The sequence below is a fragment of the Nycticebus coucang genome, chromosome 18, assembly GCF_027406575.1.
Source record: "Nycticebus coucang isolate mNycCou1 chromosome 18, mNycCou1.pri, whole genome shotgun sequence".
NCBI lineage: Eukaryota > Metazoa > Chordata > Mammalia > Primates > Lorisidae > Nycticebus > Nycticebus coucang.
The window spans coordinates 72520601-72533634 of NC_069797.1; the positions used below are offsets into that span (position 1 = coordinate 72520601).

The following is a 13034-nucleotide window of genomic DNA, read 5'->3' on the forward strand; positions in this document are numbered from 1 at the left end:
GATCTGGTTCACAGCACTTGTAAGGTAGTGTCATGGCTTGGTGAAATGTATGCTGCAACCAGGTAGAGAAAGGAGAACGTCTTTGTAAGCTGGGGGGGGTCAACAGATGTTTTGAGAAGGAGTGACGGATGTAGTGGGTGGTGAGGCTGGACAGAGGGGCAGGGGCAGTCCTGCTGGCCCCTCACAAAGACCTACTCATGTAGCAATCTCTTGCTCTTTAACAAATTACTCTAATATTGAGTTACTCCAACATTGAGTGACTTAAAAAAACAACCATTTAATAGCTCACGATTTTGTAATCTGGATTGGGCTCAGCTGGGTGATTCTTCTGTTGGTCTGGCAAGTGGTCAGCTGGGTCTAGGCTCAGCAGAGACCACTGACTTATCTGGTTCCCCTCCTCCCTGCTCTCTCCCTTTGTCTTTCTCTCTTCATATTATTTCAGAGTCTCTCCTTCATGTGCTGTCTCCTGCAGGATAACTGTACTTTTTCCATGGTGGCTCAAGGCTCTCAAGACAACCAGGAAGAAGCTGTCAGCTTTCTTAAGACTTAGGCTGTGTGCTGCCACGTCGTATTGGCACTGTGTTGATTGAATTGGACTGTACTGATTAAAGCACATCAAAAAGGCCAGCCTAGATTCAACAAAAGGTGACCACAAAAAGTCACTAATATACAGACCACACAGCTACTTACTAGCCACGTGACTTTGGACAAGTTATTTAAATCCCTCAAAGCCTCGGTTTTCTCATCTTCAAAATGAGGATAATACTAGCACTTACCTCATAGTGTCCTTGTTTGGATTAACTAAAGAGTGTGGCAGAGTGCCTGGCATAGAGTGATGGTAATCAGCGTCAGCACCATGGCACCTGCTGCTGCTGTTACCGCAGAGATGAGTCACTGAGCCCCTGCCCAGCACACAGTCAGGGCCTCCCTGACCTCACTCTCCTGACACAGGTCTCCCATTCTGTGCTGGCAGCAGTGGGCTGCCTTTGAACTTTGATGTGTTGGGCATCTCTTGTTTCCTGCCAGCATCCACTGCCCAGGGAGAAAGGCCCATCAGTCCTGGCAATGCCAGGCCAGGAGCCAGCCTGGCTCAGCCCCTCTGTCTCTCCCTCCCAGCCCCTTGTTTTCTTTTTGTTAATTAAATATGAATCAACTATTTACATGAATGTTAACTGTTGCCATGCCAACCCAGAGAGCATCATGGAGGGGCAGCTGACTCTGCCCACTCCAGGAAGCTGTGCCCCAGCCTCCGTCTCAAGTCCCTGCTCCCAGGCCTCTTTGACTCTCTGCCTCTCATGTCTGTCTCTCTCTCTGTGTCTGTCTGTCTGTTACCCCTGTGTCTGTTTATGTATCTGTCTCTCTCTTAGGTGTCTGTCTGTCTGTCTGCCTCTCTTCACTCCCCTGTGTCTTTCTCTGTATGTCGTTCTGTCTGTCCCTGTCTCTCTGTGTCTGACTGTCTGTCTGTCCCTGTCTCTCTGTCTTTCTCTGTATGTCTTTCTGTCTGTCCCTGTCTCTCTGTCTGTCTGTCCCTGTCTCTCTGTGTCTGACTGTCTGTCTGTCCCTGTCTCTCTGTGTCTGACTGTCTGTCCCTCCCTCTCTGTGTCTCTCTGTCTGTCTGTCCCTGTCTCTCTGTGTCTGTCTGTCCCTCCCTCTCTGTGTCTGACTGTCTGTCTGTCCCTCCCTCTCTGTGTCTCTCTGTCTGTCTGTCCCTGTCTCTCTGTGTCTGACTGTCTGTCTGTCCCTCTCTCTCTGTGTCTGTCTGTCTGTCCCTGTCCCTCTGTGTCTGTCTGTCTGTCCCTCTCTCTCTGTGTCTGTCTGTCCCTCCCTCTCTGTGTCTGTCTGTCTGTCCCTCCCTCTCTGTGTCTCTCTGTCTGTCTGTCTGTCCCTGTCTCTCTGTGTCTGACTGTCTGTCTGTCCCTCTCTCTCTGTGTCTGACTGTCTGTCCCTCCCTCTCTGTGTCTGTCTGTCTGTCCCTCCCTCTCTGTGTCTCTCTGTCTGTCTGTCCCTGTCTCTCTGTGTCTGACTGTCTGTCTGTCCCTCTCTCTGTGTGTCTATCTGTCCCTCCCCCTCTGTGTCTCTCTGTCTGTCTGTCTGTCCCTGTCTCTCTGTGTCTGACTGTCTCTCTGTCTGTCCCTCTCTCTGTGTGTCTGCTTCTCCATCTCTTGTTGTCTTGGTCTCTTTTTCTGTATCTGTCTCTCTCTGTGTCCTTCTGTCCATCTCTTTCTCATTAGTCCCCTCAGGGTGCTTTTCTTTGTAACACCCAATTCCTGCCTATCAGTCCTGAAGAAGAGCAGAACAGCTCGGTGCCCATAGCTCAGAGAGTGGGGCACTGGCCACATACACCAAGGCTGGCGAGTTCCAGCCCCATCCACCCAGGCCTGCTAAACAACGACAACTGCAACAACAACAACAACAACAACAACAACAACAAAAAATATATATATATATAGCCCAGCATTGTGGTGGGCGCCTGTAGTCCCAGCTACTCGGGAGGCTGAGGCAAGAGAATCGCTTAAGCCCAAGAGTTTGAGGATGCTGTGAGCTGTGACAGCACAGCACTCTACCCAGGGTGACATAGGGAGACTCTGTCTCCAAAAAAAAAAAAAAAAAGGGAAGAGCAGAACGCAAGGCCACCACATCTTCTAGGCAGCTCTTACAGACCCTCTCCCCTCTTCTTTAATGTTAAAAGATCCCCATCTCCTACCATCTCCCAGTCTCCCATATATTTACCTTCTTTCAGTTGGGAAAATGCATAACAATGAAAAGTTGCTGTGAATTCAGCAGTACTTTAAAATGGATGTATTTTATTCATTCTAGTCAGTGTGAGAAATACCACCACATATATCTGAGAGATGGATAATTGATTCTGATTTCTGGCAGGATTTGGATTCAGAGCCCACGGCTCTGTCCCCTACACTCTGCTGTGATTCTGGGGATGCCCAGCATGCTCTGTTTACAGGTCAGAACCCTGCATTCGTCCCTGCTGCTCAAAGTGGGGTCCACAGATCCCACTGTCAGTCTCTCCTGGAGCTTGTTAGAAATGCAGGATGTTGGGACCCATTCCAGACCTACTGATCAGAACCTATATTTTAACAAGATCTCCTGGTGATTCTGTGCACATTAAAATTTCAGAAGGCTGCCTTAATAGAGACGGCTGGGGTCACCTGCCGGCAGTCAATTAACGGTAGCTGCTAAGTGCACAGGCTTTAGAACTGGCAACCAGGGTGTGAATCCCAGCTCTTGATCCATGCAACACAGATGGAGGGAGCTCCTCCATGTGTCGGCCCTGGGGTGCAAGCCAGGGACACAATAGAGGGAAAACCAGGCGTGGATCCTGTTCTCCGGGCACCTGCCGCCTCACGTGGGAGACATGTGCTGATGAATGTGGAAAGACGTAAACACAGATCCATCCACCCATCCATTCTGTTCATTTAGTGCCTGCTCCATGCCAGAGACTGCTGCGCACAGACAACGGAACTTGGCTGCACCCAGAAGTCTAGGAGGGCTTCCCTGAGGAAGGGACATGCGCATAGAGAGTGAAGGATGTGTTGGAGTTCACTGAGGGAGGATTGGGTGGGTGGTTATAGAAAGTTTCCTCCTCATCATCAATTGTCAACTGTGGCTGAAAAGACAAATGTGCTGAGCCTGAGATATGCCCGCGGCATGGAGCTCCCAGAGGTCACTATCGACTGCAGTGGGAGTTTTTTCTTGGGAGCAGCTGGACTGAAGCCAGGTTGGGTGGTTGAAGGCGTGTGAGTGGGAGGAGAGGGGAAGAAAGGGTAGGCAAAGTCATCTATCTGAAACTGTTTGCCAGGCAGGAAGGAGGGGAGACAGCAGACAGCTGCTAACGTGACCCAGAGGGAGGGTTTTCTGTTATTTGTTCTTCATAGCTAGGGAAGCTGCTCTGGACTTCCGTGTGACCTTGGGCATGTGGCTCATCATTTCTGAGGCTGGTTTCTTCTTTCTGTGTAAAATGGGGATAATGCTAGGTACAACATAAAACCCAAACCGCTGGATATTAATCATGTTGGAATTCCTCATGGAAAGTGAAGGACCCTTGTTTGGGGCATGCCCTGATTAGAACTGCTGGAAAATTAATAAGGCGGCCCAGGGCCTTGGGTGTGGGCAGAACCGATCTGCCTGAGCCCCAGCAGGAAAGTGGCAGCAGCCCTAGAGAGAAGGAAGCAGAGAGGGAGGTGGCCATGATCTCTGGGACTGATGCAGAAGGTGACCCCTTTCCCACCGGCCCTTGCGCACATTCCCTCTGCTGATGGTGCAGGGGAGGCCCTCGAGCTCTGCAGATTTCCTTGTCTATCTGATGAGAACCAGACTGAGGCAGTTGAGGAAGGGCAGATAGCAGCGTGCCGAGGGAAGTCCCTGGGTGCTCAGCAAGATTGGGCACGATTTTTGAAGGACAGCGGTAGAGAAACCAAGGGTCAGGCCAAGTTCACTCAGTTCTTCAAGGGACACAGAGACCACACCGGCATTGGATTAGGCCTGTTACACAGGGCACTGTGTTGCAAAGCTACTTTAGAGGAAATGACATAAAGCAACTTGCTTACCTCCATTCATGCTGCTAGATTAACAATCGCATATTAGGCACCTGCTGTGTGCCTTGCACACTGTTGCAGATATTAGAGTTGCAACACTCAGGGAAATATTCAGAGCATACATTGTAGTGGAGGGAGACCCACGACAAGCAAATGAAGACACACAGTATATTATGTGATGATAAGAGGTGTGGAGAATAGAAAAGATTAATTTGTGTTTTTATGAAGGAAGGGGTACATGTTGGGGGAGGGAGGGTCATTCCAGTAGGGTGATCAGAGAAGGCCTCTGTTTAGAGTGACTTTTGAGCAGAGAACTGAACGAGGGGGAGCCCTGCAGACATGTAGGGTAAGATCGTTCTAGACAGAAGGAATTTAGCAAAGTGCTTTCCATCTAGCTGGGAAGACGAGACTTACTATAAAAACCATAGCCCTAAACTTGAGAGCTCCTAAGTGTAGCAGGTAGCTTGTGACAGATAATCAGAGGAGGCAGAAGTGACCAGCCAAAGAGGTCGGATTGGCTGACTTTGTAGCTGAGAGTTTATATATATGCAAAAGGGAAGAGAGGTGTCTCATTGGGCAAAGAGAATGGTGATGACAAGGATACCTCGGTAAGCACACTTAGGACATGGTTGACGGCAGATCCTCAAGGCGGCACAAACACGGCCTCCTCTGAGAAGCCTTCGCTCAGTTCCCTCTCTCCACCAAGACGTGGGAGGCCCCTTCCTCCTGGCAACTCTATACCTTGTGTCTGCCACTATCAGCACTTGTTTCATTGTGTCCTGTTGTTTATTTTTACATGGGTCTACCCCAGGAAGTGGTGCTGATCTGCCCCTTGGGGCTTGGCTGGTCCACATATTTATTCTTCTAGGGCTGACATCCAAATGGAGAGTTTGGCTAGAGGTGGTCAGGGAGTGGAAGGTAGGCTGAGGAGGGGACTTGAGCCCAGATTGGAGCTAGAGTTTGGGAAAGAGAATCTGGCTGTTAGGTAAGATGATTTCCAGAAGAGAATCTGGGCAGAGAAATTGACTCTCAATGATACCAAGAGCCACAGCATGGCCAGCAGGGGTGAAGTGGAGATGGGTTTACCTTAATCATGAGCAAAGAGGATGAAAAAGGGAGGAGAGAGAAGAGAGACCTCATGGAGAAACTGGCCCTTAACCACAGAGTGTAAAGGAGAAGGTACTGTTGAAAATGACCCCAAGTTAGGAGGCTTGGAGGTTGAAGAAGAGAAACAGCCTCACCCAGATAGAGCCAGCCTACCCACGCCCTGTACAGACTCGTAGTTCATCTCACGGATCCCTGCCACACATGACTGTCCTCACTTTACTCTTTGGAAAGCGACTTTCAAACCATATTACAGACACTGGCATTTAAATAACATTACTAACAAGGAAGTCCAGTAACTATTCATACACATTAGAGTCAGTTTTGAGTGTCTTTAATGGAACCTGGACAGGTGTATACAGTCAAGATGGTGTTAATACACCTGGTGAATGGAACTACAGCTGTAAGAATGTGAGGCTGAATTCATTGGTGCTATACAATCACGATAATGATGATGATGAGCCTACCTTGCTAGAGCACATTAAAATCAGATTAATTAGTTAATTTAAAATAGCAGTACCCATTAAGAGCATTAAGAACACCTTAACTCGATTTAGTGTCCCAGCTGTAAACTTCTCGGAGCTTTTCTCAAGAATCATCTAATTTTTTTTTTATTTATTTTTATTAAACCATAGCTGTGTACATTAGTATGATCGTGGGGCACCATACACTTGGTTCATAGATCGTTTGACACATTTTCATCACATTAGTTAACATAGCTTTTGTAGCATTTTCTTAGTTATTTTGCTTTGGATTCATGATACTGAGATGAGGCTCCCCATTTCTTTCCTTCATGTGACAAGTATTTATTGAGCACCTACTAGATGCCACACCCTCAGCTGGAATAGGACAGGGCCCTGTCCTTGAGGAGCTTGCCCTATAGTGAGGGGGATGGCCTAGGGAGGGCTGTGATGGGTCAGGTTGGCCACCCAGTCCTGGGGACAGGACAGCGTGTTCTAGGGCCAGGCAGCCTGAAGCCCGAGAGGCTGACACAAACATGGCTGACATCCATCTGTGCTGCCTGCAATGACAGCGACCCCCCAAATCAAGCTTATCACTGTGGGTTTGCCAGGAGGCAGGAAACTCAGAGGCGTGCATGTTGGGGGAGAGGACAGAGTCACTGTTCTGGACTCTTCTCTCCTGTTACACTCACCACCCTCAACGCTCCAAAAGTAGGGTCAGACCCTGGCCCTTCCCCTCTGTGAATAGGGGCCAAAAAGAGCCCCAAGGGGGTCCAAGTCTCCTGGGCCTGGTTTTCAGAATTGCAGCCATCTCTCCCTGACAGACATGAGAAGCCAGGGGAGTGAGATGTTCTGGGTTCAGAGAGCGGCTGGTGCAAAGGCCCTGGAGTTGTAAAGGGGCCACATGGTCTGGGGCTGTTGGAGATCAGCCTTGCCTGAGGTGAGGCCAGAGACGGGCCTGTGGGAAGAGTTTGGGTCCCATTCTAGGGGCAACGAAAGGGCACTGAAGTGTTTCCAGGAGGTGAAGACAACACATTTTCCAAAATATCCCTTTGGCTGTTGAATGAAGACTGATTGGAGGTAATCCTGCAGGCCCCTGCCATCCACGGGATTTTCTGGGATAATGAAAATGTCTGTATCTGTGCTGTCCATTCATCACCTGTGGCCATGGAACAGCTGAAATGAGGATCGCATGATGGAGGGCTGAGTTTAGCGAGCTCATTTAAGTGTAAACGGTCCCGTGTGGCCAGTGGCCATTCCACTGGGCACAACTTCAGACCCCTCTCCGGTGGGGATGTCTAAGGGGTTTTATCCCAAATAGGTCAAAGGGGAGGCACATTTTTAAGATTTTTATTTTCCTCTTTTCAAAGAGCTTTCCAGACAGGCCACCAAGTGTATTCACTCACCATGGGGATGGGGTGGAGCCTCTCTGCCTGTGTCCTCCCCCACGCTGGCGTCTCCCGTCCTTCGCTCTGGTTCTCCGCAGTTGAAGGAACTGGAGAGCTTGATCGGGGGCTGACTGCAAAGCTGGTGTCTATGGCTCCATCCCTTTCTTTTTCCCTCCCATTGCAGTCCGTAAATACTCCCAAACCCATTTCCTAGAATTAAAACAAAACGAAAACATGTTCTCTTGGACCTAGGACACAGGTCAGGCATCCCTGCAGGGGGGAGGGGCCTTGGCATGGCCAGCTGCCCCCTGGGAGGAGGCAGGCTCACTTCTGCATTTCCTTGCTCAGTTTCATACGCGGTGGAGCTTTCCTCAGCATTGTTTTTCAATTAACAGCCCCAATCCTGTGGATTACAGTTTCTCATTTGCCAGGATTATTAGCAATGAAAATACTAGCAATAATGATAAATATTTGCTGTAGAAATCTGCCCAGAGCCCCTGCTCTCCCCTCTCGACGTAATTAAAAAACAAACCAGGTGGGCAAATAAAAAGGCTGGATGACCCCTCTGGCCTCCAGGGGACACGGGAGGATCATGGACCCCAAAGAGGACATTAGTGCCACACCAGAGCCACCAGTAAATATGGAGTAAAACAAATGAAGCTCAGCAGCAAAGGGAGAAGCCTAATAAATCTTGCCCAAAGTGGCTTTCACCTGGGGCTCTAAGCTGTAATTAAAGGGGCGCCACGGAAGAATAGCGGGGGTGGGGGGTGGTGGCAAGGACTGGAGCTTGGGAGAGAGAATTGCTCCCTCTCTGCCTTTGCGCCAAGGGCTGGGTACCGAGTCCCCCCATGTGAGTGGGCACCATGGATCCTTCTGACTCCCCACTTTCGATCCCATCTTGACCCACCCTGTGGGGGTCCTGGGTCAGCCAGATGCATGCTCTTCACTCCACCTGCAGGCCTTCCTGCACCCTCAGTCTATCCTGCTGCCCCCCTCATGGTTTGCTCATTGCTGGGGCAACCCCAACTTCCTTCCCTTTCTCCCACCTCCTGTGCCCTTTCCTTTCTGCAAAGAAGATCTCCAAAGTCACCAGCTCCCAGGAACCTTTCCTCTTGCAGCCAATCCTCTTCAGACTGTCCCTTTATGTGGGGTCCAAGAAGAGCTAAATGCACCCTGAGCTCTGCCTCTGAGTGACCTGTGTGACCCTGGGCAAGTCAATGGCTCTCTGGTCCTCAGGGCTCCCATCCACAGAAGAGTGGCTTCCCCAGCAGTGTTGTTCCCAGGATTAAACATGATACTCTGTACAGAGCCAAGCATGTAGCAGCTGTGCAGCTACAGGTGACTGGAGGACCCTCTTGCCCCACACCTTTCCCACTCAGAGGCAAAGCCTGTGTGCAGCATTTTGGGGTTCACAGTGCAGTGGGTATATTTCTTGTCCTTAGCTGTGTCTCCCCATCAGACCGAGGTGATGGCCGCTTCTATTTGTCCTTCGTTACAATAGCTGATACAGGGCTCTATGTGCTAGGGCTGCCAAATTCGTGATGCAAAGGAGATGGTGAATTATTGGGATGTGTCTCCTTTCTGTTTTCCCGGGGACGCTGCCTCACCACACTCACCGCTGGCGGCCACTCCTGGGGAGTTATAATATTTGCCAGGGTGACCACAAAGACTCTACGTCCCTTGCTTCAGGCTTGATATCTAGACAGACCTTTGCCCATTAGCCCCTGAGAGAATAAAAATGATTGTCTCCTCCCCAGCCGGCCTCTTCTCCCCACCCCACATCCTGGACACACACTCGCTTCCCTGGAGGACAGGATTCCCTGTGCATTTTGGGGGTACTCTGCCTCTTGCAAGTGAGTTGTGGGATCTTCCAACCCTGGCTAAGAAAGCTAAACAACAATCTATATTTCCGACAACGCATGGTGCCTCACACTCATTTATGATACATTTTCAATGCAAAAAAAGCAGGTTACAAAACCGTATGTAAACTAAGAGCCCATTTTAGTTGGGGGGGGGGAATCCCCAACTGTATATGTATCTATGGGTTGCAAATCGGAAGAGTGTACACCAAAATGTTAGCAATGGTTTTTTTGTTTGTTTTTCCTGAGTAGCGGGCTAACAAAGGATTTTGATTTCCTTCTTCGTGCATATCTGTAATTTTCTGATTTGTTTGCACAAGCATATATTTCTTCTGTCTGAACTAAATAAACAAAGAAAAGCACCACCAGGTTCTCCCAGGCCTCGTTTGCATACATTTGCATGCCGTCCCATCAGATGCCATCCATCAAAGATCTGTTCCATCAGCCTTCAAGAATGGAAGAGGCTGGGCACTGTGCCTCCGTCGTTTGTGGTTTTGAGGCCCTCCCTGCGAGGACCCTGCACACCCCCTCTCTGAGATCTGGAGCCCAGCCTGCCTCCCCCACCAAGTTTCTACCCAGCATCACAGTCTCCAACTGGTCTACAACAGTGACACCGACCTACAGGCAACAACAGTTCTGTTGTCACATTTCCAACCTCGAAGGCATCTGGATTCCACTCTGTTGGCAGCATTTTCATGTTATTCTCACCGCTCTGACCTTAAGTGGCTGATTTTTCTTTTTCTTCCTTCCCTTGTATTTCACCTCGCCTCCCCTCCTCCCCTTCTCTCTCCTGGCTGCAATTGTCTGAGCCAAGCATCTGAGCTGTCTCCAGCTTGCCTTGCCGCCTATTTTTGTACTTTGTGAAACCAAGGATACAAAGGGCCATGACTGTCGTGCAGCTCTCAGTCCTGCGACGACGTGTCTGTCTCCTCGGCTGGGGCTGGATCACATCTCAAAAACAGTTGCAGAGTGTAAAGCTGCAGAAAGATCATGCAGATTGGTGCAAGTTTTATCTGACTCTTTGTGTGGGGAAAACAATAGATCTTAGGACACACACACCCTCTGCAAAGGGACCCAAAGTCTGTTTGGACTATTCAATCAGGAACATGTTCTCTTAGATCAAATGGGCAAGGTACATTTCTTGCAGCTGATAACATTCACATTAGGTGGGATGGATACTCCGTGTTCCAAGATATCCCTTGATCCTGTAATCCCTAACACATCTGTTGTCATGTTCTGTGGCCACCACCCACCGGGTTGCAATTTGTGGAACGTTGGTTATGTGCTTGGTGGATATGGCTGCGTTCAATCCCAACATTTATTCGTTAAAAAATAAACTGACTTGTATTGTGGGCACCGGCATTCAGAACAGTGTCTGACACTTAGGGGGCATGCAATAAGCTGGTTTATTGTTCATCTTCCTGGAACGTGGCTGTATGGAGTGGCCCCAGTGTTTGCAAACATAGGTTATTATTTCATCAGTCATTGCAGGAGCAGTAACCCATTTACTGCATCCCTACCTCTCTTCCCAGGTCTAGTGAAGGCTTCCATTTCACCCCCCACTCCAGCAATGGGAAACAAGAGTTAGGCACAGTGTTCGCTTATGTCAGGCAGCTGGTGAGTCGCAGGTGGTAAGATTTGCTTTTTTCTTTGATTACAAAGCCCATTAGAGGTTCTCCTGTGGGCCCGGCCGGAGTCCCCCCCTCCTGCGGTTTAACTCTCTTGTTTTGTCCTTGGGGCTTGATCATCTATAAGATTGTCCTTCATGAATGCAGTAGACTACATCTTGTGTCCTCCCAAGTGTGTTTGTTGAAACTTAACCCCCGATGTGATGGTAGTTGGAGGTGGGGACTTGGAGGGCTGATCAGGTCATGAGGGTACAGCCTACATGAATGGGATTAGTGCCTTTATAAAAGGGACCCCAACGATCCACCTCACTCCTTTCAGCATGTGGGGACCCCGCAGGAAGGTACCATCTATGAACAGTAAGAAGTCCTCAGCAGACACAGAATCTGCTAGCATCTCCATCTCAGACGTTCCAGGTTCCCGAACCACGAGCAATGCCTTTCTGTTGTCAGTGGGTGACCCAGTTTATGGGCTGTTGTTAAAGCAGCCCGGATGGCCTAAGACGGGAGCTTGTGGCTGGATTTCCCTTCACTTGCTGTGGCCCTGCCTCCCTGCTGGTCCTGGCCAGGGCATCTAAAACTTGTCCCTGGCCCCTGCTCATGGCTCGAGGGAGCCCCATGAGATGGTGAGGAGAGAGCAGGCTAATGGCGGGGTGAGGGGTGGGATTTTAGAGCCCAGGCTGCCAGTTCTGCGGTGGGCTGCCGCCATGTGGGGCTTGTGGAAAGCCCCAAATAACAATAAATAATAGCGATAATCATTGCAATGAAGATGGCAGGAGACAGACTGGGCTGTAAATTCCTAGGCCCGCGGCCTGCAGGTGGTCTCTCCTGTCTCTTATTTCTGGAGGTCAAGAGCCAGAGGGACACTGCTCCTCCAGAGCTGGACTTTGCAGCTCCAGGGCCACAGCAGAGGGTCAGAGAGTCTGGCAGACATAAGCCCTCACGTAGTGTGGCTGCTCTGTCCCGGAGGCACAGAGGGCCACAGCACAGCCCATGCCCACCCTCCCTGGCTTCTCATCACCTATGGCGGCCACCAGCCAGAATCTGGGAGGGTGTCTCTGTCCCAGAATCCTTGTGCCAGGCTCTACTGCCAGAAAAACTAACCTAGAACCCTGGGCCCTGGGGCTCAAACCATAGGATACTGGTGATGGTTACAGAGAGAAACTAGGCCCCAAGATCTGCTGTCTATTCCTGGGAAAGCTGCAAATCTCGGGATTCACTGGAAGGATCCCCAACAGCCCTCATTCCCCCCAAACATAGATGCATACAGACACACACAACCATACATACACACACCCAGGCACACATCCATGCACATATAACCACACGCGGCACACACCCATGCACACACATGCATGCACCCATGCACACATACTCACGCATACACATCCATGCACCTGTGCACACACACAGAACCACACATATGGATGCTTCCATGCACACATACCCATACATATATGTATGTCCACATGCCACAGACTGGATGGACTTGGGGGTCTTTGACATGATGTCTCTGCAATTTGAAGGGAGAGAGGAGTCTATTGACAAACCTGTCAACCTTTGCCCAAGGCCAAGATCATGCTGAAGGTTTAGAATTTCTTCCCTTCACGTTCACTTTCTAGGGAGGACGATGGACTCCTAGGAAGTCTCTAGGGCTGAAAATTGATTTCTCGATTTCCACATGTGTTTTGCTTTCAATTCAGAGCACAGAAAAACGCAATCCTTCTTCATTGATCCCTGGCAGAAAGCATAGCGGCTGGAATCCAAGGGACAGGGGTGGCCGGGGGATTCCCCAGCGTCCTCTGTGGCCCAGAGAGAGATCGAGCTTCAGAGGAGTCCCCTCCTTGTTAGTTTTTAAGATACATAATCTGCTTCATTTGTTTTTTGGTCTGCTTTCCCCCTTTTTGCAGCAAACAGCACAGACCCAGGAAGGCTGTAATGGCTGTCTCAGTGCAGGAATTCACCTTGCCTGCAAGAGTCTGGGTTCACTTTCTGTGAATAACTCTTTACCAAATAGTATGACCCTGCCTGGAACCCAGAAATTAGA

The 13034-nt window shown here is 49.8% G+C and overlaps 1 protein-coding gene across 1 annotated transcript in view; it reads right to left on the reverse strand.

Annotated features, from left to right (window-relative positions):
• Nucleotides 1-8850, reverse strand: part of SDK2 (sidekick cell adhesion molecule 2) — a 294538-nt gene extending 285688 nt beyond the window's left edge. Inside the window, exon 1 of the mRNA XM_053568347.1 lies at nt 8847-8850. The gene's annotated coding sequence lies outside the window, so the exon portion shown is untranslated. The remainder of the gene's footprint in view (nt 1-8846) is intronic.
• Nucleotides 8851-13034: the final 4184 nt, after the last annotated feature.